This window comes from Rhipicephalus sanguineus, chromosome 9, assembly GCF_013339695.2.
Source record: "Rhipicephalus sanguineus isolate Rsan-2018 chromosome 9, BIME_Rsan_1.4, whole genome shotgun sequence".
Taxonomy (NCBI): Eukaryota; Metazoa; Arthropoda; class Arachnida; order Ixodida; family Ixodidae; genus Rhipicephalus; species Rhipicephalus sanguineus.
The window spans coordinates 137,766,769-137,790,496 of record NC_051184.2 but is presented as its reverse complement, the minus strand read 5'-3'; the positions used below and the strand labels follow the sequence as shown (position 1 = coordinate 137,790,496).

General features: G+C 46.5%; 1 protein-coding gene and 1 long non-coding RNA gene across 2 annotated transcripts in view; one reads left to right on the top strand and one right to left on the bottom strand.

Moving 5' to 3' along the window:
• LOC119404402 (uncharacterized) overlaps positions 1-23,728 on the top strand; it is a 326,575-nt gene that overhangs the window by 61,828 nt on the left and 241,019 nt on the right. The gene's annotated exons all lie outside the window — the stretch shown is intronic.
• LOC119406111 (uncharacterized) lies at positions 8,056-12,989 on the bottom strand. Its single transcript, XR_005186541.2, has 2 exons — positions 12,903-12,989; positions 8,056-8,156 (listed from the first exon to the last, which is right to left on the bottom strand). It is a non-coding gene; the product is annotated as an uncharacterized LOC119406111 (long non-coding RNA).

The following is a 23,728-nucleotide window of genomic DNA, read 5'->3' as shown; positions in this document are numbered from 1 at the left end:
ATGTAAGAGTTCACTGAAGTGAACGCAAATGGCATTTCTTGGCAAAAAAACAGCGGCTGCAGCCGCAGGACTTCTTGAACTGCTGAGCGAAGGCGGTGACGTCAACTTCATTGTGCTGCGTCATCGGCGCCATCCGCTCTGTAAAAGCATGGCCTTCGCAATCAGTTCCACCAACGCTGCCAGCCAGTAGTCACGAAGGCCACGGCTCCGCCAAAACCACGGTGGTAGAATAAAACAGGTGGCCCATCGAGCGCCGCGAGCGCGTCGCCGTACCGCTCGAGTTGCTCGCGGCCGCCGCTAGGTTCGCGACGAGTTTTTGGGCCGAAATACGCGCATCGGAAGCTCTCGCTGTGCTGTGAAAACCGGTTTCTTTAGCTAATTTTGTGGCTTTAAAACGTTGTTTGGGTTTTTACTAGCTTGTAGTGGCTGTCTGCAAGCTTCGACCGCAAAAGTAAGAGTGCCAGGCTTTATGAAGCTTAAAATTTTCTAATCGGCGCGGGTAATCCCGATATGACTGTCACAGGGTGCCGATTGCAAGAGACGGGCATGTATTTTTTTTTTCGAAAGCGTGAAAATTCCTACCGGCGAGTGTACAGAGTAAAAAAAAGCATTTGGTTTTCACGTTATCGTATGTATGTCGGAGGACTGTAGCTGATGGTCTTTCCGTGGAATTGCATTTCTCCACAACTGCAGTCGCTTTTCGTCTTTCGGCGCGGAGAAAAGACACAGCTTTTCTTTGCACGTTTTGTAGCCAGATTTGCATTTTGGAGCGAAGCATTTTCGTCCCTTGGTGGCCGCCGCATCAGCGGCACAGATCGAGCCACGGTGGTTTCAGCCGTGGTTCCTGCTTACAAAGTGAGCGGAAACAGCGATGCGGTCGCGCCTTGGTTTGACAGAGTGCAACAAACGCGACGCGTCAGAGCGGATCTCAAGCCATGGGATCACCCAGGGCTGGGCAAAGATACTTTGAAATTGTATCGCGATACGATGCAAGATACTCAGGCAAGAAGTATTTGAGATACAGATACAAGATACTGCAACACTGATTGTATCTGACACGATACATTGTAATTGTATCTTAAGATACTTCGATACATTCTCAAATTTGTTAATATATATCTATATAAACGCCTATGCAATTAATTTTCACTTGAAAATTTATTAACTGCTGCGACCAATTGTGTTTCATTTGAGTGGAAACTATGTTAGTCTCTCAAAAGTCTTGTACTTCTTGTCCAAGGTACACCTGTTTCATTCCGAAACAACTTATTGGCGTTGTTTTAACTGCATGCTTAACATGACAGCTCTTTATACATTTCGCTGGTAGCAATTCCTGCTTGTAGCTTTTGTAATTGATGGGAGCTAGTCGCTGCTCTGCTTGCTGACCAGCGCGCGGGTTGTCAACTAAACATATGAACTTCAATACGAAGCCTCCGCACGATGGTGCAAATACCGCTGTCGAGTCCTGCCTCGCCCGTAAACATATTACGGTTTTCGCACTAACGACGCATGTGCAGCCCAGAAACGTTTCAGACGTATTGTACAGTTGCGCAAAGTGCTGCAGGACACCGCCACTATTCACACTATTGCCATTTATAGATCCAATTACAAGGTGATTAGCTACAGTAAAAAAATTCAGGGAAGCCTAAACAACGAAAACTAATATATCTATGTAAAATAGAAAAGCCGTTCCGTATCAAACACAGCGAATAAGTATAAAAACACGATACAGGAGGTACGTCGAAAAACAACGATATGATTATGAAAGACGCTGTATGGAGGGCTCCGGTAATTTTGACCACCTGGGGTTATAAAACCTATATATAAGCACACGGGCCTCTACCATTTTCCCTCCATCGAAATCCGGCTACCGCGACCTTCGGGCAAGCAGTCAAACGCCATAAGCACTGAAGCACCGCGTCGGGTAACCCTAATAGCTACTAAACTAAAAAAATAAAGATTAAACAAAAATTCGGCTGGGCGCAGATGTTCGCGCGCTTGTCTGTCGAGACGACGCGAGCACCACCTCGTAACTCTGCTCAACCAATATATATGGACGCTCAGAGTTTATCGCCTATCCTAGCTGGAAAACTGTTGCGGAAAGATAAAATAATGTCACTGCACTTTAGTTTTATTCTGGTGACTTAGTGGCAGCAGTAACAGCTTGAGAAGCGGAGCTCAGTCAACGTTTATTGCTTTGCACGGAGGTGGTGCGATCGCAGTATCTTTAATCTTAAGATACACGATACATTCTTCAATGTATAGGAAATACAGATACAGATACTTGTTTTGCGAGACGTATCGCGATACAGATACAAGATACCCAAAGAGTATCTAAGATAGTATCGAAGATACATGTATCTTCGATACTGCCCAGCACTGGGATCACCTAATCACGACCACCGTGATCTGGCTATAATCATGACTCGAAGGCTGATTGCGACTTTGCGACGCTGGTTCCGTCGCATAGGGACGCTTTTGCTCTTCAGACACTTGCACCTAAGGACGCCTCCACATTTATCGAAGATGACCAAGCAGAAAGGAAGAGACGCCGCTGCAACGCTGGTTGCGTTGCATGCTTTCCTTAGTCGCGCGTCCGTTCTAAGCGACGGCAACTCTTCAGTGTTGCTCGAGGCCTCTCTGGTGTAATAAATACACCGCGGATCTCTTTCTCAAGAGTTAAAGATGTAAATTGCAGTTTAAATGCTCGCGACGCACGCTGGCCACATGCTTTCAAATGCGCCGGAGCAGAGATATCGGCCCAGAGTGCACCTGCTACCACCTTGCGGAAAAGCGGCGGCAACTCGAGCACCGCCGTGGCACGCGCGGCGCATTGGCGGAGCGGCGCGTCGGGCCACCTGTTATTCTACCACCGTGGCCAAAACTACCGACTATGACGTAGTTCCGGTTATTTCATTTCCACGCCTACACTTTTGGCGCGCTTGTTGGGGGGACCAAGACGAACTTTTCTTTCGCGTATCTTAAAGCTCCTGCTGCCACAACAGCGAACGAAATTACGCCATCGTCGACAATAATGTTGGTCCTTGTTAACAACAAAGTTTTACCGAATTGTAAAACCACTTCAGCATCCCTTTAACAAATCTATACCTTGTTAAATTGAAGCTCGTTGGCAAGACCTTATCGCATGGATCAATACAATCGACTGAGCGGACAAAGAAGGTGTCATTCGCCTTCGAGTCGTCTTTGGCGAATGCATAAGAGAGCACCTGACTTCTTGTGGGATTACCTGAATATACTGTACTGAAAATGCTTTGTGATACTGATTATGGGCAATGCAAAACATTACGAGGACTGTGTTTCATCATAAAAGACGTTTCAGGCGAGCACGACAATGTTTCGCAACAGCTATGCCCTTCTCATGGTACTCATACCAGGCATGCCGCAAGTACGCCGGGTATTGCACTATTTTATCGTATGCGCTGCAGCTTGAGACTGTATGTCCACACACATGCAACAAGCACCCGAAATATCCCGTTCAGAATTGACTCTCACACGCATCCACGCATGCCGCCTGTTTTCAGATGGTCTCTCGTCAGCCAATTACTTCGTGCATGATACAGAGCACTCGCTTCCATTTGGCTCATAGATAATGCACTGAAGACTATACCGAATGCATAAAATGTGAGGCACTCTTCTGACTACCACTCGGATCTAACGCTGCCACAAAACGTCTGCCAGTATTGCTAAACGATATGCTTTACCTCCAAGGGCACTGCACAGCGTCGCGCCAATATCATTCGCGCATTGATAGTAGCACGCCGTTGCATACACGTCACTGAAGCACGTGTATGTGCGCGAAGCACAAAACACAGCAGCCACTCTTAATGCGGATTATAAATTTGCATGCCTGGAAGTTTTACACTAAAATTGAAAGTTGGGTCAGTTGCCTGGTGTAATTGCAGCGCACACAATAAGCGCACACACAGAACCGGAAACGGAAAGCTATCACCGTTGCATTTACATGAGCCTATCCACTCCAAACAGCACCTGCTCGTCATCAGTCGCCCCTGACAATATGCGAAGCTCTTGTTTAAATGAAATAATTTTTATTTCCCAGAAAGAAATACAAATTTTGGAAAGGTTCGATGGCTATAAGCTCTTATGAAGAGCTTAACTGGGACAGCTTGTTGATAATAACTTCTGAGGTTTAATATGTCAAAACTACGATACTGCCGCAACGCGGCAAGAACAGGACACATGACCGCGGTGCGACAAGGAAAGACTGATATAACCGAGGCACTGTTTGAACAACCAGGAATCAGCCTTTATTCTCTGATGTGCAACCAATATATATATATATATATATATATATATATATATATATATATATATATATATATATATATATATATCGTTAAGCGGTTTATTGGACGGGACTCGGCGACAATTCGCTATGGCGACAGTCAAGGCAAAAGCACGAGCTCCGAGAGCGAGCGGCGTTTTTTAAGAGGACGACCCATTTGGAGCCGCTGGAGAACGCAACCGTTAAACAGTACCAATTGCTTCGCCACAATTACCCCGGGTACGAAAAGGGAGCCGTCCGGCGACCTAACAGCTCGTCACTATGAGTGGGTCATAGTAGGCCTTGAGGCGCTCCACGTTGACTATGTCGCGCCCTCGACGGCGCATGTCCGAAGCTGGTTCGATGGGTTCGATCAAGTAGTTGACCGGGGATGTGCGCTCGACGACCCGGTATGGGCCTTCGTATTTCGGCAGCAGTTTTGAAGAGACGCCACTTGCAGTGGTAGGGACCGAGAGCCATACGAGCGCTCCAGGGAGGAACGTAGGCTCAGAAGTGGTGGTGCCATCGCGAATGCTCTTCTGCAGCTCTTGTTCCTGCGTCGTAAATGTCTTGGCAAGCTCGCGACACTCTTCAACAAGCCTGGCTGTGTCAGAAATAGGCGCACACTCGGATGGATCCGGCTTGTATGGAAGTATCGTGTCGATGGTGTGCGACGGGTGCCTTCCGTACAGTAAGAAGAAGGGTGCAAAACCAGTAGTGCTCTGAGGGGCGGTATTATAGGCGTAGGTGACGAAGGGCAGAATGGCATCCCAATTGGTGTGATCGGCGGCGACGTACATTGACAGCATGTCGCCGAGCGTGCGGTTAAAGCGTTCGGTTAGGCCATTCATCTGCGGGTGGTAAGCAGTAGTTTTGCGGTGAACAGCATGGCACTCTTTCAGAATGGCTTCCACGACTTCTGATAAGAAGACACGGCCTCGATCGCTGAGAAGCTCTTGGGGTAGACCGTGACGCAGTATGAATCTGTGTAGTAGGAAGGAGGCAACATCGCGCGCTGTAGCCGCTGGGAGGGCGGCGGTTTCGGCGTATCGCGTTAGATGGTCAACAGCGACGATGGCCCAGCGGTTACCAGCCAAAGTCAGAGGAAGTGGCCCATACAAATTGATGCCCACGCGCCCAAACGGACGGTTAGGGCAAGGTAATGGTTGTAGACCTGCAGGCGACACGTGCGTGGCAGGTTTTCGGCGTTGGCAATCGAGGCAGGAGCGATCGAACTTCTGCACGTAGCGGTACATCCCACGCCAGAAGTATCGTTGTCGAATGCGGTGGTAAGTTTCGGATACCCCAGAGTGCGCGCATTGCGGGTCAGAGTGGAAGGCTTCGCATATTTCAGAACGCAGACTGCGGGGTATCACTAGTAGCCACTGGCGGCCGTCGGCGTTGTAATTGCGTCGGTGCAGGAGGTCGTCACGAACGGCGAAATGGTCGGCTTGACGACGCAACGCGCGAGTGGATGGTGTTGCCCACGGATCAGTGAGCAAGTCGATCAGCAACGTGATCCATTTATCCTTGCGCTGTTCGGTAGCGATGGTGTGAACGTTGATTGAAGCAACGGCCATGTGAGGTACTGAGCAGGGGGCATTGTCAGGCAAGGGGGAGCGCGAGAGGGCGTCGGCGTCAGCATGCTGGCGTCCGTTGCGGTACAGCACGCGGATGTCGTAGTCCTGCAGGCGAAGTGCCCAGCGGGCGAGACGGCCTGAGGGATCCTTCAATGACGACAGCCAGCATAGTGCATGATGGTCGGTGACGACATCAAATGGGCGACCATACAAATAAGGTCGAAACTTTGTAAGGGCCCATATGATTGCCAGGCACTCTTTTTCTGTGACTGAGTAATTGGTCTCGGCTCTGGTAAGCGTACGGCTTGCGTATGCCACGACATATTCGGGGAACCCTGGTTTGCGCTGCGCAAGGACAGCGCCGAGGCCTACACCGCTGGCGTCCGTGTGTACCTCCGTTGGGGCCGTAGGATCGTAGTGGCGTGGTATGGGAGGAGACGTCAACAAACGACGGAGCTTTACGAACGCGTCGTCACACTCGGACGACCACGAATTTAGGAGTCCGTTACTTCCAAGGAGCTTCGTCAGCGGCGATATGATGGTGGCAAAGTTTCGTATGAAGCGTCGAAAGTACGAACACAGTCCTACGAAACTGCGCAGTTCTTTTACGGACGTAGGTTTGGGAAATTCTGCCACGGCCCGAAGCTTGGCCGGATCGGGAAGGATTCCGTCCTTGGACACGACGGAGCCGAGGATTGTCAGCTGCCGTGCTGCAAATCGGCACTTATTCAGATTCAGTTGGAGGCCGGCGTTGCGCAAACGCGTCAAAACATGCCGCAGACGTTGGAGATGCGTGGAGAAGTCCGGAGCGAAAGCCACGACGTCGTCCAGGTAACACAAGCACGTGTGCCATTTCAAGTTGCGCAGAACGGTGTCCATCATGCGCTCGAAGGTCGCGGGCGCAATACACAGACCAAACGGCATGACGTTGAACTCGTACAAGCCGTCGGGCGTGACAAAGGCTGTCTTCGGTCGAGCGTCATTGGCCATGGGTACTTGCCAGTACCCCGAGCGCAAATCAAGAGACGAAAAGAGTTCGGCTCCTTGCAGTCTGTCAATCGCGTCGTCGATTCGCGGCAGCGGATAAACATCCTTGCGAGTGATCCTGTTGAGCCGTCGGTAGTCCACACAGAACCGCACGGAACCGTCCTTCTTCGCAACGAGAACAACGGGAGACGCCCATGGGCTGTCCGAGGGCCGAATAACGTCGCGTCGAAGCATATCGTCGATTTGCTCATTAATGGCCCGCCGTTCTGCGGGAGACACGCGATATGGACGTTGCCGCAGTGGTGGTTGGGCGCCGGTGTCGATGCGATGCGTAACAGCGGAAGTGCGGCCGAGAGAAGTTTGCCCGACATCGAAAGAAGAACGAAATTCTTCCAGCAGGCACAGAAGTTGGGAACGCTGGACCGATGTGAGGTCGTCAGCAATGGAGGACCTAAACACATCAGCAGGTGACGAATCGGACGCGGAAACGGTACTGAGCGTACCGGAACTGAGACAGTGCGTGTCATCGGGTGCGTCCATAATTTGTGCGTCTTCCCTTATGAAAAAATTTAATGTGTATTAATAGACAGACTAATGTCTTTAGACATCAGAATCATTACGCTGTCTAATGCCAGTCTAATGCTCTTTCTAATGCACACCTAATGCGAGTCTAATAGTAATTGGCCACCGTTAGTCTATAGAGTCATGACGTTCGAGTTTCTGATTACCATTGTCTAGCGTTAGTCTATGGAGTCCTAATGCATGAATTTTTAATGGCCGTTGTCTAGTGAAATGCAATCGAACATATGCATTAGGTTGATATTAAACACCATATTGCAGACCTAGGCCTTATGCCAGGAACAGCATGTTTGCTGCACACAGGTCAATAAATATTTTTGTGGTTAACAATACAAAAGTGTGTATCCTTTAGACGATTGTCACATAAACGCCAGAAGACCATTTCGAGCAATGACTAGATCACTATTGTTCTTTACACGTAACAGTCTTTCAAAGCCAGGAATAATCTTGCAGGTCTATGATACACGCATTTGTAAACGAGCGCTAAATTGTCAACCTATTTAGTTTCTATAGGACAATAAATGGGGCTAGTTAGTTAAATATTGTATTTCCTACGAAAGAGCTCTTTTGCAATCACAAACAAACGAAATAAGACCAGGCGAAAGATTTCAGAAGAAAGCGCTTTTCTATTTAATTTCTGACTCAGCACTGACGATAGGGTCTCTTGTGCTGCACTGTCGTGGTGGTACAGTTGCTGTATTTGAAACCTGCAAGAGAGAGTGCTAATATTAGCTTGGCACTGAAGCATACAGCTTAGGGCAGCATGTGAACAGATGTTGCAATTTATGATTAATGCCTTTTTTTCAGAACAGTGGTATAATTTTTACCATTTTAACTGAATAATCCATCTGTATCAATGTCCAACTACATAGCCTTGGTTTCATGCTGCTTTGATCAAAAACATAAGAAAACAAACCACTATATATCACTTCAGAGGGCTGTGGTTTCGTAGATTGGCCAGCTATTAAAGACAGACCAATTAGCTCTGTTAGCTTCTTTGATGTAACATATCATAATAACGTCATTTCGCTACTCAAATGGTATTCCATGCATGACTGCTGCATGCATCAGTGAGCCTATTCCACCTCCTTTGTTTTAAACAAAACTATCACAGAACAATTTGTAGCTCATGCTCAGCTTGTGCAAGGTGAATCTGAGCAATAGGCAAGTGGAATGTGGAGCTGAGTCTTGGTAAAACAGCCAGAGAAATGCTAAATTCTAGTGAAAAGAATCATGAAATGGTGGGTTCTGTAAGAACCTACAATATATTTTACCGATATGCATGCTGTAACAAGTTATGGGTCATTTCTACAAAAATTTTGAAAACAAGGCATTAGGGAACGCGAGCCAAAGCATTTTTTGTATTATTACCCCTGGTGACTTTTGCATATTATTCGATAGCTAAAGGTAAATTCATTATGTACCTTGAAGAGGCGACAAAAGTTTTATGAAAATGGAAATATTTTTTCCCGGTTCCATGCTTTAAAGTACACATTTACAGTGTTAGCTAGCAAATATTGCATAGTTATGAAATTGATCACTTGTCTTTTAGAAAAACAGAAGAATCCACATTGGAGTGCGTCGGTACTTGTTGAACATCTTGACAGGATAGCACAGCTACTCAAGGAAAGAGCACATAGCCGAGCTAAACTCAAAACTAACCTTTTTTAGAAATCACGCAGACGCTTAAAATATCATCTGAACCCAAGTGTTCGCACAGAGATAACATCATCTACAGTGCATGTGCAAACAGCAAAATGGAATAATCAAACGTACACCCAGGAGGAAAGAGGATCACGAGCTAAGACACCGACACAGAAAGAAGAGAGGAGCATTGTCCGTGTATTAGCTCGCGCTCCTGTTCCCTCCTGAGTATGCACCAAAATGCCCAGTTACAAGTATTGCTAAAATGTACACCCATCCACAATAGTATGAATTCATTCGACAATAAAGCTCCCTGTCAAACAAGGTTATTCAAGGCACCATCACACAGTGCATTACACTTCTCTTTCTGTGGTAGGCCTCAACCTGTGTCGTGAACTGTGCGATATACACAGATTCCTGGTATCTTTATAGATTGTGGGGTGATAATGTTCCAAAAAATGTGATGAAACATATGAGTATCCGATGCCTTCTAATGAAGGCTATCTCCGATTCAGATTATCAAACTCTCAGGCTTATCGATCATCTGACAACAATGCTTTGTTAGAAGGAAATGGGTACTCCCATGTTGCACGACATTGCTTAAAACATGGTTGCACCACAACCTATAAAAACACCATAAACCTGCACATAGCAGTAAGGTCAGAACAGGGACTATTAAGGCCCACGACATAGAAAAATAAAGCAATGGAATGCGCTGTGAAAGTGTGGCCTACAGCTTTGCATGAAAGTCAATTTTCAATGTTGCATCACTTCATAACATAGCGGTAGAATATATGTTTCATTGCCTCCTTTTGCTGTTTGTCAATGCCTGTAGATGACGTCATCTATGCAAGAACTTGTGGTTACACATAATATTGAAACGTTAATACTTATCGTAGATACATGTGAAGGCAGGACGAGGAGGGACACACAAAGGTGCTAACTTTCAAGTAATTTATTTGGACTCAGATCCCCATACATATTTATAATTTTAAGGAAAGAAAAACTCAGGCATGCGCAGGCACAGCTGCGTCCAGGAAAAATAGTTCTTTCTTTGTTAAATATAGTGACGGCACACTAACACAATCTTGCCAAAGATAATGAATAGTTGCTGTATCAATAATCAATCCAATGTACAGTATAGTATTATCACTATGTGGGTAACCGGCAACTGCTGCCTCTTTTTGCATTGTTGCAGTGTTCCCTGAGCCTTCCTTTGAGACAATGGCCCATTTTCCCTAGATAATGCTTACCCCATAATAGGGGTATCTCATAAACGATGCCTTCTTTGCAAAGCATGTAACGTACGTGTCCTGCGATTCTTATTCCAGCCAAGACTCCTTTGAGCAACTGCATGGGTTGGTGCTTTTGCATAGTTTAGTACGCTTATTTGAAACCGGGATCACAACGCTGCTGTTTGTCTTAGCACCAACCATGTTTATGCTGTCGGATATCCTGTGCAGATGTGGCATAGCAGAAACATATTTCGGCGATCAAGATTCGGCGTTGTTTTGGCCTAGCAACTGTAAGGTGGTTTTCTGAGTAAGGCTTCTGCAACCGGTACAGCAAGGGGAGCAGGATATCCTGCTTGCATCCACAAGCAGGATGTAATTAAGGCTCGTCCACAAGAAATGGGAACAGGATTTTTTAAGGCGTTATCGAGGCAGTGTCAGACAATGCACCTTTTTACCATTATTTAGTGGGAGGAACTAAAAGGTAAGAATGGCTTGTTTCCCCTCAGTTCGTATGACTAGCATATGCAGTTTTTGTGCGTATTAAATCGTACATTCAGGAACCTGATAGTCCAATACTCGCCCGATGCTCGAGGGTAAGCACCATTGGGTGTAAGTAATCACGTGCAAGTGTTACGATGTTAGTGGCTTCAGATTCGACAGAACCTTTGTGGTAATCTATAAAGACAGAGGTAGTCATCCTCACATCTTAAAACCCCTGTGCTTGTATATTGCACTAAAAATCCTGTTCCCATTTCTCTTGGATGAGCCTTAATTTCAAGAACTCACCGGATGTCAGCAGGATATCCTGCCCCTGTTTCTGTACCGGTTGCAGAAGCCCTACTCAGAAAACCACTTTGCATTTGCCAGGCAAAAAAAAGACTAATCTTGATGGACGACGAATTTTTGCCACTATGCCATATTTGCGCGGGATATCAGTCAACATAAAAACGGTTGCTGCTTGGGTAAACATCAGCATTGTGCTCATGGCCTCAAATCAGGATTCTAAGCTAAGCAAAAGCAGCAACCCAGATACTCACAAGGACGCCTGGCTGCATTAAGAATCACAGGACACATTACGTGCCCTGCAAAGAAGGCGACGTTTACCAGATACCCCTATCATGTGGTAAGCGTTATGTATGTATCCGTTTAGCGATCGAGCGACACATGACACAGGAGTGTGATGTGAACAAGAACGCATATCTTTATTGGGCGGCCTTTATATGCCGAGTAGAAACGAGAAAGGGTGCGAACCCTCGCCGCACAACCATATCTTGAGGGGGCGGGTTTGACACGAGGCACACGCCGCGCAAGATACGATACAATGTAGGGCAAATGAGGTAGTGTCTCAAAAAAAAAGAAAGGCTCAGGGAACACTGAAACAACGTAAAGAAAGGCAGCGATGACTGGTCAGCTACACATTGGAGCACAACTTTGCTTTACACTTTGATGAGAGTTTCATTGTGCATAGGCACATTGACAAACTACTACACTGATCATTGAATCAGCAACTATTAATAATGTTAGCTGAGATTGTGTTAGTGTGCCATCACTATCTTTAACAAAGAAAGAACAATTTTTCTTTCGTGCAGCTGCGCCTGTCCATGCCTGAGTTTTTGTTTTCTTTTTGTTCAATGCATAAGCAAGTGTGATCCACGTGCAAATAAGTAACTGTTGAAATTTAGCACCTGTGCATGTTTCTCCTTCTTGTGTCATCTTCACAGGTCTCTATGCTAAACCTAAGGATGTCTTACCATGAAGGCCAGATGTCAACCCTTGATAACATTTTTTTTAAGTTTTCTCACTCTGCTCCAAACTACATGGCAAAAAAATCACTAGAAATCCACTGATTTCTTGAATAATACAATACTTGTATTTTTATAGTTAGCAAACAGAGTTCCATAATTATGACACTGTCTTCTTTTTCATTTCTGTGATTTACACACAAAACTGACAAAATTTTAGTATTTTTCAAGATGCTACCTTCCTGCAACCAATGGGGAGCATGAAAACCTATATCAGCGCTACAAAACTTCTCGCATTGTCTATTGTGGCTTCAGATTTCATTTCTTAGTGATATTTTGCAATGGCCCTCGAAAATTCTGAAGGTAAAAGCTAGCATCGCAACAATACACATAACAACATCATTATAAGTAAGATTTCCCCGCACAGTTTCATGGCAATCCAAACAAAACAGATGTTCGGTGGAAGATGGAGGACGCTTGAACAGACAAAACGTCCTCAAAGAGGTTATGTCGCTGCAGCCAACTTTTCAACAAGTAGATTTGCCTTCGTCAAGACAGCAACGTCAAGAAGCACCAGTTGCTCCTTTTATGAAGACAACTTCAAGTGTCAAAACGTTGGCTCTGGCGTCATTCCATGTTCAAGGATTACAAACTAAATAATACAAAATATTCCATGCTCCATGTTCAACGGATACAAACTAAATAATATGCACTGCACTAAAGTGCAGGAAATAGGTTTCCCACACCTAAGCTAAGGGCCAGTATATGCTATATTTCAATATGTGCTACGTGTCAAAACTGTTCCACTGTAGTGATAAAAAGATATTCCTACCACTCAATATGGCTTGTCTGGGCTTGCAGGAAGACCGCTCCTATCTTGCACTGCAATCTGTCCTCTGTGTCGGTGCCGTGAACAGCTTTCATCGCTGATCCATACATGACAGATACCACAAAAGGTTATTTTAACACAAAACAAACCCTACCACACACAGATAGCGAGTACCAAACATGTCTTCAGGCAAGTGTATATCGATACATTAAAAAAGTTGATCCTTGAAAGAAGGGATCAGGGCACAATCAGAACAGGTATTAGTGGACTAGCCACTTCTTGCAGACTATCGAAAGAGTGGCACTGCATGTCCAACATTCACTCATGTACGTAATAAGCATGACCCAGAACATGCATATGGGTGATCCACATGACAAAAACATTTGCAAAGAGTGCGTGGTGCATGAGCACATAGTGCAAGGTGGGAACGAGCCATACATATGTATTGCGTCAACATAGGGAACACATTTTTGGTACTCTAAAGCGAATTCACATTTAGCGTGTCTTGTTCACTTGAGCTATCTGATTTTTTTTAGTTATGTAAGCCCTTCACAAAACCAATAACATTCTGCAACTTTCTGAGAACTTCTGGAAACATATGAATATATAAGAATTTAGATCTCTTTCTTTTAATTCATGACCTTACAAAGCTAAATAAATACTAAATCACTGAATACTACACTTTGGTTACGCATCCGCATACAAGTAAGAGGGCAATATCGGTACAATGCTGATGTAAAAAAGAAAGCGTGAAAATACAATGACTTAAACCAACCCACAATCAAGCAACATTCTCACAACATGAGCACAGTCTAAATTATTCGTGATGGAGAAGCTAGTGTGCTTCCAGCAGCAAAGAAAAAATATATAATGGCAGAAAAGAAGTTCACGCACTTTTCTCAAACACAAATACTGCACCAAAGAGTGGCATGAGTTAGCCTAACTTAATCGAATTTACATATTCTTCTACTAACATTATTTCATATAAACATGTGCTTCTTCAAATTAAGCACGCATCTGTTGGAGTGTACACTTAGTACCAGTACATAACGTAATTCACTCAAATACATTTACTTCAAGTGAGCTCCCTTAAAACATTTATGATGCAGCTACGTTGAAATCCTACCCACGGAGCAATTACATGGATTTCCAACAAAAGGACTCGGGAACGCAACCACAAAAACATATCCATCATCGCGTGTGCGTGACAGGGCTGTGTGTTCTTCTATCTACGTGCGCACTGTTGCGACACTTTTGCGCATTATTACCGAGTTTGGTCAACTCCTCTCGTATCACCACCGTGAAAACGCTAAGGGACGACCCGTATGTTTAAAGGCAGACACTTCTTCACGGCGACAAGGGATTGTATAAATACTCTCAAGCGATGATCTCGTGCAGTAAACATCCAAAGAATAACAGCGCAATGACACGAGGCTTGCATGATCGAAGGATAGGATCGCGCAGCCGCAACGCGCATCCTTCAAACATGTAATCAACGCAATCGGCGACCGGCTTTTACGGTGATGTAAATACAAGTGCGCTCAAAGCACCAAACATACGTGTCTATCGGGTCTCTCGTTCTCATCCTCGCTGTGCCAACACGCCGCCCGGGCTATCGGTTCCTGCACAACAGCATCATGCAATGAATAACCAAGTTACTTAGTTCAGCGACTTTCTTCAACTTACCGAAGTTTGGCAGTGGCTTTGCATTCTTCACACTCGCTCGTCAAAAGGCTCACGCTTCCGCTCCTGTACAACCGCGGTCGCCGCTTGTCACAACACTGGGAAGTGGATTGTCTTTGGAGGTACACTCGACATTGAATCACGCGATTAACGTGAGCAATCGATAAACGAAGCAAGAAAGCACTTTTTAGCGTGGAAACAAAGCTGTGCGTCCGATGAGGCTGTTCTGAGTGGCGACGAACGACGATGCATCATCCCCCACTTGCGGGAGGACGTTCCGAAACGCGCAAAATATCCAGTCGACGAATGTCATGTACGATAAGCACACAATAAACGCACACAATATCTATTAACACGGTAAATATGTCACTGCGGAGCACATGTGCTCGCGGGAAGCACCTGTAGTACAACGAGGCCTGTTACAACTGCCGACTAACAGGCTCGACTAAAAAGAAAATATAGGTGGCAGCAGTGTCGTGTTATCATACAGGAAATTTTTGTATTGCAAATGAAATGTATTTATGGCTTTGCACACAAGTTTAGATGCGTCTGTACTATTTGATCACTGTTTGTATTTAGTTTTCAAGCTATACTTTTTGTTCTTGGCATATTAAAGAAAATTTTGCTCACGCTCGAGGCGACGGTCATCACTGAGTCCCTGCAAGATACACGTAGGGTGGCTGGATTCTAACCACCCTAGTACAGATCTCAAAGGCAATGCTTTTGCGTACTACAAGCGCCGAACACAGATTTGTTTCAGGGTTGTAGGCTTTGCCCTTGTGTAGATAGGTATGAATAGCATGCATTCCTGCACAATAAAAGAGAAAGGGTGTATCTGACCAGGTGCCCATTCCTCTACGTTCTCTGCGTAACAGGAAACAGAAGCGTCAGCTGCGGGATGAAAGGCATGGGCGCCCCCTCCCCCACCCCCTGTACCCCGCTCACCGAAACTTGCCGACGGGGAATGAAGAATGGGGTGGGGGGTGGGGGGTGGGGGCGGCTACGTTGGTAGCCACTGCTCCCAGGCGTATTTTTGTTGAAAACGTGTAGCTGATGATACACTTCCAAATTCTGACTGCAACGATCCGACTGATTCATCTCTCGTGCTTCCCTCAGTGTCCGCAGTTCTATTACAGTGCACTGTAGTTCTATTAATCCAACCCGCCATCCTCCGGGAAATGGAAAACCTATACTTCTGTGTAACTGTACGGGGTATCGCTTCACCGCACGCGAGCGACACTATGAAAATTAGTTAATTAGTAAACGCTTCAATATATCCGGCGGATAAAACATCAATATATATATATTGAAGTTTTATCCGCCCAAGGTGGTCGAAATTAATGCGGAATGCCCCATAAGAGCGTGCCTCCACATCGTGCTTTTGGCGCGGAATATTCCAGCATTATTATTATTATTATTATTATTATTATTATTATTATTATTATTATTATTATTATTATTATTATTATTATTATTATTATTATTAGTGCTTGAGGTGCTCAATGCTTATTAGTGCCCAATGTTATACTCGTACTGAAACATGATTGAAATATTTATTGCAATACAAACTGTTTGGCGTTTATTAGGGTGGCTTGTTGGGCAAGTTGGTACATAGTTCTTCGTAAGGAAATGCCAGCAGCACTAAAGAAAAGAGAAGAAACTGAGCCAGGAAAAAGAGACAGGAACAGGTAGGACGCTGGACTAACAACTGACTTTATTTCGAAGAAGACGCGAACAACAACCGAAATGAGCATGCGCAGCAACAACCGTGAATCAAAAACAGGCAACCTATCACCTATCACTGTCGAGAAATCGAACCTCCTTGTCATTCAAAAACACAGATGGCGCACTCACACACTTATCAGGACCAAGTTTGTGAATCTGAAACGCTTCAATAATTTCACGTTCTTTCTGTGTTTTAGCTCTCCCAGTCACCGAAACGTTGCTGAATAGAGGGGCGCAACCGCACACTTTGCAGTGAATCGGTAGATTTCCACCCGTGCCCGTAGGAAGTAAATTTGCGTGCTCGCGCATTCTGTCATTCACACACCTACCCGAGTGCCCAATATATTCTTTGCCACAGGTCAGGGGAATACTGTAGACAATGCTAGTGTCACACCTGCTGAATCTGTTGACATGCGCCGTATTACAACTGGACCTACTAATCCCATGCCGCGCAACTCGCTTACATATGCTGGACAAAATGCAGGGCGCAGAAAACACAAGCTTGACGCCGTTTCTCCCTGCCACCTTCTTAAGATTGTGCGATACGCCATGTAAGTATAACATAACCACTACTTGCTTCTTCTCTTCACATGCCTTACGCAGTCTAGAAGGCTGTTTCTTTTTCATGTGCAGAGATTCCGCTACCGCCTCAATCATAACCTGAGAGTAGCCTGCATTCACCAGCCTCTCAAGCTGCTGATGAAAACCGGTTTGCATTTGATGCGTACATTTTTCCAATGCATTGGAAATGCAAAGGTTGGCAATTGCTCGCTTTACGAGCTTCGAATGAGAAGACTCAAACGGAAGGAGCATCTTTTTAGTCCTAGGACTGTACATCCAGCAGATATGATGATGGGAAAAAATTAGTGACAAATCTAAAAACCTAATAGAATTATCAAGTGGTTCTTCATGAGTGAAACATAGATTAGTGGAGCAGGACTTAAACACCTGCAAGATGTCACTGATGGCACTAGTGAGGCAGTCACTTGGTCCAATATTTAAAAGAATAAGAAAGTCATCTACGTATCTGAATATATGGTAGACTCGTCTATCATTTAAAATTGTACACACAGAGTCGTCGAATTTTGCAAGGTATATGTTACATAGAATAGGCGCCACGCAGGAACCAATGCACACACCATTTTTCTGCAAGAATAGCTTGCCTTCGAAATTCACAAAAGTAGCCTGAAGATAAAACAATAAAAGTTCCATGAAGTTGTCTGTTTTTGATTCACGGTTGTTGCTGCGCATGCTCATTTCGGTTGTTGTTCGCGTCTTCTTCGAAATAAAGTCAGTTGTTAGTCCAGCGTCCTACCTGTTCCTGTCTCTTTTTCCTGGCTCAGTTTCTTCTCTTTTCTTTAGTGCTGCTGGCATTTCCTTACGAAGAACTATGCACCAACTTGCCCAACAAGCCACCCTAATGAACTCGTTTTCTTGTACCTTGGGCTCTTTACTGTGTGCGCGTTCTTCAGTGGGCCGTGTGAGCATTTGCGTGGAAGGAATTGTGTACTACAGCTGCAAGGCAAGATATCTCTCCAGATGTGTCAAGGCCAAAGTTCCTGTTATGGATATTGTCGCCTTGTTCGGGACTCTGCCGCCGTCGGAAAGGCATTGGAAGAGGATTTGTAAAATCTTGATTGCAGAAACGTGGAGACAGGTTAGGCACTGGAAAGACTGGCTCAAGATAGTGTGCCTGCAAGATTACGGGGACCGTTTAGGTCCGTCTCTTTTCCGCCAACAGGTTCGTCGTGCGGCACTTCTGACAGAAAGCCACTGGCGGGAAGTAGTGCGGCTTGTGCCGAAGAGACCCCAGCGACAGTGTAGTGCGGGGGGCGTGGTATTTTTGGACGGCGCCTCGGTTCCACCGAGCGTCAATGCGCTCTTGTATAAGGGACCGAAGTTCGCCTTAGAGCCACGTTTGCCTCGGCATCGGTTGCTAGCTACGGTTCGTGACTTGTCTGCGAAAGTCCCTGTGGAAGAGAAAGAAAGGTGCCTTTCCGAAGGACTTGACCATCTGATGAAGCGGAGTTCAAGTCATGGTCCCACTGACAAAGTTCTGCGGCCAGTCGTCCGCTTCCTCGTGGACCACAGCCTTAGCGTTCTGCAATCCGACAAAGAAGGTGGGTTTGTTGTACTCCCAAATGCCTTATTCAAGAGGAAGGCTAGCGAAGCTATAGCTAAGAATTTCAAGGTGGTGAACGAGAAGCCGTCAAGGGTGAGAATGAAGGCTGTGAAGCTTTTAAAACGGCTGAACCTCGAGTCGTTAGAGAAGGCCGTCAGGAAGAGCAAGGGCGATGTGCTTTCTGCCTTCTTTACGGTGAAAACCCACAAGCCGGAGTATCCCATGCGAACCATTGTCACAGAAACAGGTTCCTGGCAGAAATTAGCCGGAAGGTTCCTGCAACGTTCCCTGAAGTCGCTCACCATTGATGATCCTTTTGGCATTGACAGTTCCAGGGAGGTGATTGATGTCTTGAAGTCGGCAAATATGACAGCAAACTCGGCGTTCTCGGTGGACATAGAGGAGCTTTATTACTCCGTTCCCCATCAAGAACTGTTTGTGGCGGTTCAGGAACTTATCGAATGTAATGGGGAGACGGCCTTTCAAAGTAGTTGCGGCCTGTCGACGGGCAACTTCATGGAACTTTTAATGTTTTATCTTCAGGCTACTTTTGTGAATTTCGAAGGCAAGCTATTCTTGCAGAAAAATGGTGTGTGCATTGGTTCCTGCGTGGCGCCTATTCTATGTAACATATAACTCGCAAAATTCGACGACTCTGTGTGTACAATTTTAAATGATAGACGAGTCTACCATATATTCAGATACGTAGATGACTTTCTTATTCTTTTAAATATTGGACCAAGTGACTGCCTCACTAGTGCCATCAGTGACATCTTGCAGGTGTTTAAGTCCTGCTCCACTAATCTATGTTTCACTCATGAAGAACCACTTGATAATTCTATTAGGTTTTTAGATTTGTCACTAATTTTTTCCCATCATCATATCTGCTGGATGTACAGTCCTAGGACTAAAAAGATGCTCCTTCCGTTTGAGTCTTCTCATTCGAAGCTCGTAAAGCGATCAATTGCCAACCTTTGCATTTCCAATGCATTGGAAAAAAGTTGTACGCATCAAATGCAAACCGGTTTTCATCAGCAGGTTGAGAGGCTGGTGAATGCAGGCTACTCTCAGGTTATGATTGAGGCGGTAGCGGAATCTCTGCACATAAAAAAGAAACAGCCTTCTAGACTGCGTAAGGCATGTGAAGAGAAGGAGCAAGTAGTGGTTATGCCATACTTACATGGCGTATCGCACAATCTTAAGAAGGTGGCAGGGAGAAACGGCGTCAAGCTTGTGTTTTCTGCGCCCTGCATTTTGTCCAGCATATGTAAGCGAGTTGCGCGGCATGGGATTAGTAGGTCCAGTTGTAATACGGCGCATGTCAACAGATTCAGGAGGTGTGACACCAGCATTGTCTACAGTATTCCCCTGACCTGTGGCAAAGAATATATTGGGCAATCGGGTAGGTGTGTGAATGACAGAATGTGCGAGCACGCAAATTTACTTCCTACGGGCACGGGTGGAAATCTACCGATTCACTGCAAAGTGTGCGGTTGCGCCCCTCTATTCAGCAACGTTTCGGTGACTGGGAGAGCTAAAACACAGAAAGAACGTGAAATTATTGAAGCGTTTCAGATTCACAAACTTGGTCCTGATAAGTGTGTGAGTGCGCCATCTGTGTTTTTGAATGACAAGGAGGTCCGATTTCTCGACAGTGATAGGTGATAGGTTGCCTGTTTTTGATTCACGGTTGTTGCTGCGCATGCTCATTTCGGTTGTTGTTCGTGTCTTCTTCGAAATAAAGTCAGTTGTTAGTCCAGCGTCCTACCTGTTCCTGTCTCTTTTTCCTGGCTCAGTTTCTTCTCTTTTCTTTAGTGCTGCTGGCATTTCCTTACGAAGTTTGGCGTTTGAGATTTCTCAAAGACAAAACGTGAATGTTGAGATCTGTAAGAAATTGAATTAGATTAAGGTGCATGTTAAAGAATCCCAAGTGGTCGAAATTTTCGGAGCCCTCCACTACGACGTGCCTCATAATCGTATCGCAGGGGCGTAGGCAGAAATTGTTTTTTTTTGGGGGGGGGGGAGGGTAGGTGCACCTCCTTGATCTGAAGTGGGGGCCGGGCAGGCAGATGTGGTCGAATGTCATTTTGGGCTCTGTATGCCATGACAAAAAAACTTTCGAGGGGTGGGGAGGGGGAGGGTGGTTGGGGCACGGGCCCGATGTGCCACCCCCTGGCTACGCCACTGTCGTATCGTGGTTTCGGGATGTAAAATCCTCGCAATTGTTACGTTTAGTACTAGAATATTTAATTTTTAGTGGTGATGAACGCTTAATATATATTTCTTAGCTGTAATGTGCTTTGGCATTAGGATGCGCATTGGAAAATCTGCGTACTTCTGTCATCAGAAATCCTGGTGCATATTGTCATTTGAGTGTCTGATGCACACGTGATGCTAAAGGACATTAGGCTTTGCAGGTCTAATGTCAATTTTATGACACATTAGCTGTGCATTAGTTGCACATTAGACTCGCAAAGTTCATTTTCATAAGGGTTCAAGGGGTTCCACTCCGCCAAGACATTCCCCTCGCACCAACGTAGCAATGTATGGAGATGGGTTGTGAACAAAAATAGCGGTAATGCCCTGAGTGATCTGGACGGTCGCGAAAGGTACCAACAAGCCTCTCCTTGTGCAAACGTGGTCAGATGGCGAAATGAGTGCAATGGTGTCGTAGAGACTGGCACAGTCGACTGACACAGCCGTCGACGAGTTTGGAGGCACTTTGGTATCGTCTTTGACGAGGATCTTGCTCGATACCGATGAAGTGTCTGCCGGCGTCAGATCTGAGAACGGGGAGAGTTCGATTTCGGCTTGTGCGCAATGAATTACGGCGTCGTGGCGGGAGAGAAAATCCCATCCCAGGATGACGTCGTGAGAGCATGCAGCAATTATAATGAACTCGACATCGTACAGAACGTCCTGAATGACGACGCGAGCTGTGCATATTGCTGTAGGATGAATACTCTGGGAGCTGGCTGTACGGAGAGACATCCTAGAAAGTGGCGTCTTCACTTTTCGTAGTAATCAGCTCAATTTTTGGTCCATAACGGATACGGCGGCTCCATGTCGACAAGGGCAGATGCGGGAACACCGTCGACAAACACGTCTATCACGTTCGATGGGCTTCGCTGAGGGCTTTCGCAGTTCGATAGCGTCGCAGCCCTTGCCTCCTGGACTGCGACGACTAGTTTTCCTGGTCGCGTGCGACCGGACGTGGGCGCATCGGCGACAGTGAGCGACGTCGTGGAGACGGAGAGCGCCGAGTAGATGGAGCCTGGCGTGACGTCGGCGACAGAGGCGTAGGTGGGGCATAAAATGTGCGGTTTGACTGGCTGGTGACGGGCGACACGACATGAGGCGGTTGGACGCGATTGCAGGAACGCGCCACGTGGCCGGTGTAACCGCAAGCGAAGCATATGGGGCGGTTGTCAGGTGTGCGCCATCGGGTTGCTGGAGCAGGGCCCGACCATGGCGCAGGACGTGATTGACGGGGTGGCGACTGATATGACTGCATCGTTGGCTGCAGTCGTGGCCTCTGCATGACGTCGGCGTAGGTAGCCGGCACAGCCGCTTCGAAGGACTGATGTCTAGCGGCGGCTTCGGCGTAACTGTGTGGGGCTGCCGTAGGTATTACTGGGGACGCCCTGGCGACAACTTGGGCGTAACTGAGTGGTGCAGGAGCTGGATGGTGCCGGTGGTACTCAGGCATGACCTCCGCGATTTCCTGCTCAATCGCTCGACGGAGGGGAGGGAGAAGAGTGGTTGACGGCTGTTGAACGTACTGAGGTTGAGCAAAGTCCAGCAGAGAGAACTGGCGCGCAATTTCCTCGCGCACGAATGACTTCACCTCAGCGAGCAAGGCGGAGTGGTCGGATATGGTCGACAAGCCAGCGAGCTCGGCGCCGCGGGATGGAGAGCGACGGGTCATCGACCGCTGCCGGCGCAGCTCCTCGTAGCTCTGGCAGAGCGTGATGACCTCGGCCACTGTGCTGGGGTTTTTGGCGAGCTGCATCGTCGATGCCTTTCATAATGTGCCTCATCTTGTCAGATTCCGACATGGTGGCGTCGGCTTTCTTACACAAATCGAGGATGTCTTCAATGTAGCTGGTAAAGGTTTCGCCGGCCTGCTGAGCTCGTTCTCGCAAACGCTGTTCGGCCTGCAGCTTACGAACGGCAGGGCGGCCAAACACGTTGATGATGGCGGTCTTGAAGTCGGACCACGTCGTAAAATCGGATGCGTGGTTGTTGTACCACAGGCCGGCCGCACCCGCGAGGTAGAAAACCAAGTTGGTCAATTTTCCCGCCTCGTCCCATTTATTGGGGACACTCACGCGTTCATAGATCGCGAGCCAGTCCTCCACGTCGGTCCCATCTGCGCCACTGAAGACTGGGGGGTCGCGGATACGAGGGACACCGGGACATGAGGTCGTTGTAGGCGGAGGCGTCTGCTGGGCGGCGTCTTGAGGCATGGTAGCTGGTAGGGTACGGGATCGAAGCTCCAGAGGCATCGAATGGGAGCACAGCACTCTCCACCAATTTGTTAAGCGGTTTATTGGACGGGACTCGGCGACAATTCGCTATGGCAACAGTCAAGGCAAAAGCACGAGCTCCGAGAGCGAGCGGCATTTTTTAAGAGGACGAGCCACTTGGAGCCGCTGGAGAACGCAACCGTTAAACAGTACCAATTGCTTCGCCACAATATATATATATATATATATATATATATATATATATATATATATATATATATATATATATTATAAAGGAGATTTATTGGGCGTCGAGCTTATCCTTGGTCGCGTAATGCACCGAGCCCAGTCCGCTAGCGCGAGGCTCTGTAACGAAGATGATTGTAACGAAGAGATTGTAACGACGACGAAGTACTCCGGCATAGCAGAAGGTAGCCTCCGAGAACGAAGATCCAGGATGGTAGAGGAAACGTTACCCCGCACGGCTCCACCAAATATAAAGGAGATTTATTGGGCGTCGAGCTTATCGTTAGTCGCGTAATGCACCGAGCACAGTCCGCTAGCTCGAGGCTCTGCTGCACCCTCGATGCTGCTGCTTCTGCGCCGGAGTACTTCGTCTTCGTTACAATATATATAGATATATATATATATATATATATATATATATATATTGTAGCGGGGTTGCAGCTATGACTGTGGGGAGGTGTGCGAAGAAGAGGGAGACGACGTGTCGGTGTTCTGAGAATACACAACCGCCATCTTGACTGCTGGACTATTCCATATTGTAAATAAGTTAAATATATTCGTAACATTTTGGTGGTGGTGCTGGG